A 3017-nucleotide genomic window follows, 5' to 3' on the forward strand; every position below is an offset into this window, starting at 1 on the left:
AGGTAAGAAAGAGAAAGTCACCCATATGTACATCTACAATATCTGTAGTGAATGAGTTAGGTATATTGTATTAAATATTTCTGATAACTGTATTTTGAAAAAGAATTTGAATATTTCGTATACGTTATAATTAATGTAATTAACCAAATCGTTGATTTATTGTTAATGATATTTTACTTTGTTATCAAAGAGCATTGACAGTAAATATGTATTCATTTTTGATACTAATATATTTTTAAATTTGTATATAGAATAAAATCAAAATAAAATATTCTATAAATCATTATATATTTTATAATTACCAAAATTAACTGGCTTAATAATATGTTTAAGATTTAAATGTATCTACAAAAGTATAACACAAAAGTAAATGAAAAAAAATATAGCCTAAGTTAGTTAAATAAAGTTATTAAGTTAATAGTAGTTAGGTAACAAACAATATCTTTAACTATTTATAAGTTCAAAGTTAATATGGACGCAAATATTAATTGAACACAGTCAAAACAATTTAATTATTAATTTTTGTATTTACTACTTTGGTTTCGCAACTTAATTTTTTTTTTTAATAATAACTACAAATTCTTAAATTCATCCTACTGTATATTGCTTATTATTGCAAACTAGCTATAGTGGTTTAGGCCATTACAAGGTTGTGTCAACTACATTATTAAAACCAGTAATATTTTTTTATTTTTTAACATAAATATGTTTTTTGGCTGGCTAAAAACTTTTTTTTTGACCAATTTTTTCGAGGCAGATTTTTGTAACGCTTATACAATTTATTATTGAGACCATGGTAACCTTCCTCAGCCCAAATAAAAAAAAACATATAGATTCATACATATTATTCATTGCAGAGAAAAAATATCAAGTAACGTGCTACGTTATTATTTTTTTATTTAAAATCATTGCATTATACAGAAAAGATTAAACAAAATAAATATTGATTCATTGTAATGATATAATTTATATTTCATATAATATATTATGTGTTGTATTGTGTCAAATAAATATAAGGTAATCAGGTATGTCTAAATTCGATAACTATCAACATATGATTTTTCAGATTATTGGTTAAAGCTTAAGTAAATAGTAATCAGGTATTACAGATACCTATGTTGTTTACCAGTTTAATTATTAAGTTAAATTATTAGTAAGTTATCTAACTAGTTGTAAGTTAAAAAGAAAAAAATACTTTTTAACTTGGTTTTAACTAAAGTAAGTGAATTTCCACTTTTGGACTATTATATGTAAACATTTAAGACTTAAACTGACCTCGAGAATCCACGCCATGATAATATTATGTTTAATATGCTCAAATAAAATTTATTAATACAGGCAAGTGCTATATTTTATCATAATTTTTAAATTGCAATACAGTGTGCAGGGAATTTAAAGGCAAAGTCCTCGACTCATGTTATAATTATTAAAAATTAGTTTGGTATTGCCATTACATTAAAACTAAGTGTCAAAGTTCAACTTAATGAAGTAGATCTCTATTTATTTAATGTATACAAGCCACCCCTGACGGACAAATGACAAATAGGTACTGTGATTTAGTTTATAATCCTTTTTCACCTTTGCCGATACGCGCATAAAAAATATATAGATACTTGACAAAAGCTTAACAGAGTCGCTCGCGGCTCTTCGAAATTAAATAATTATATATAGGTATTTATTATAATTTGCGTTGTCATAATATTTTTGACATTCATCGACATGCTGGATGAATTGATTTTTCTATTTGTAGCTTAAACACAGATGCATAGAAAACTTACTATTATTGTATTTTTATTTTATGTACCGGTACATTATAACGGGTTTTTCTCATCGATTAATTACACCGATAGTCAGCAACTATAAAATATATACCTACTATAACAACTCCATTGTCAATGTAGGATTTAAAATCTGATCTCTTTGTGCTTCATACAATATGTAACGATATGTATTATTATTTTAGCACTGCAATAGTTGCTAGATATAGACATTGGTGTTTGACGTTGTGCATACAGTAAAAATGTTGTTTGAAACGTGTAACAGATTCGGTGAGTTGATAAGAAACATTTTTTTTCATGGATGAAAGCTATCATAAAGGTTATAAATATCGTGGTTTATATGGTGATGGAGGATTCATTGAATCACAGCACATTTTATTTTTACAAACACATTATATTATAATATTTATTCTTTTTATGAATATAATATTATTTTAGATTCTGATAGGAGCGATGGATGTGTATTATTATAATATAATATTATGGTTTAGAACGATGAGTTATTTTTTTGTACCAGAGCCACATTTCACGGCTTAATATATTTATACCGGGTTGCCTGAAACATTAATGGTTCAATAAAATGTAATGGACCAATCATAGGCCACTAAACTATGTTTAAGGGACCCTCAGCAGTTAGCTCACTATTGATTCAATAAATGTTTAATGATTGTTCATGCAACCCGGCATGCATGTCGCAATAGTGAATAACAACATTGTATGATATTATAATATAATTACATAATTTATTCGATTTTTTCGTCAAAAGTTAGTTTAAAATACCATATTACTATAATAGGAAATAAATTATATTTATAGTAAAATGTAAATATAATACATTTTAAAATATCTTTAGAAATAGATGCTGCCTCCTCTTAGTATCATTTATCGTAAATGTAATGATTTATCATTATATTCAAATTAAACACATGCATATTATGTCGTGATGTAGGTAGTTACTCAATGAAGAGGTACACTCGAAACTTGTTCTTTCCAGTGTCTTTCCCAGTTTAATTACCCACGATTTATTAGTATTTTTCAATATCGTACAACGTATACGTTTTATTTAAATTGCGTAAACAAGCCACATTATTAGTTTATAAAACGTACTGTACATTTAATTTATTAATAATAATTTCCTACGCTTCGCAGACCTATAAGTAATTGAGAATACAACGATTTTATCAGATATTTAAAAATATAAAATTATAAGCTGAAAATTCATTACAAGGATGGTAAATT

Source organism: Acyrthosiphon pisum, chromosome A1 (genome assembly GCF_005508785.2).
Source record: "Acyrthosiphon pisum isolate AL4f chromosome A1, pea_aphid_22Mar2018_4r6ur, whole genome shotgun sequence".
NCBI lineage: Eukaryota > Metazoa > Arthropoda > Insecta > Hemiptera > Aphididae > Acyrthosiphon > Acyrthosiphon pisum.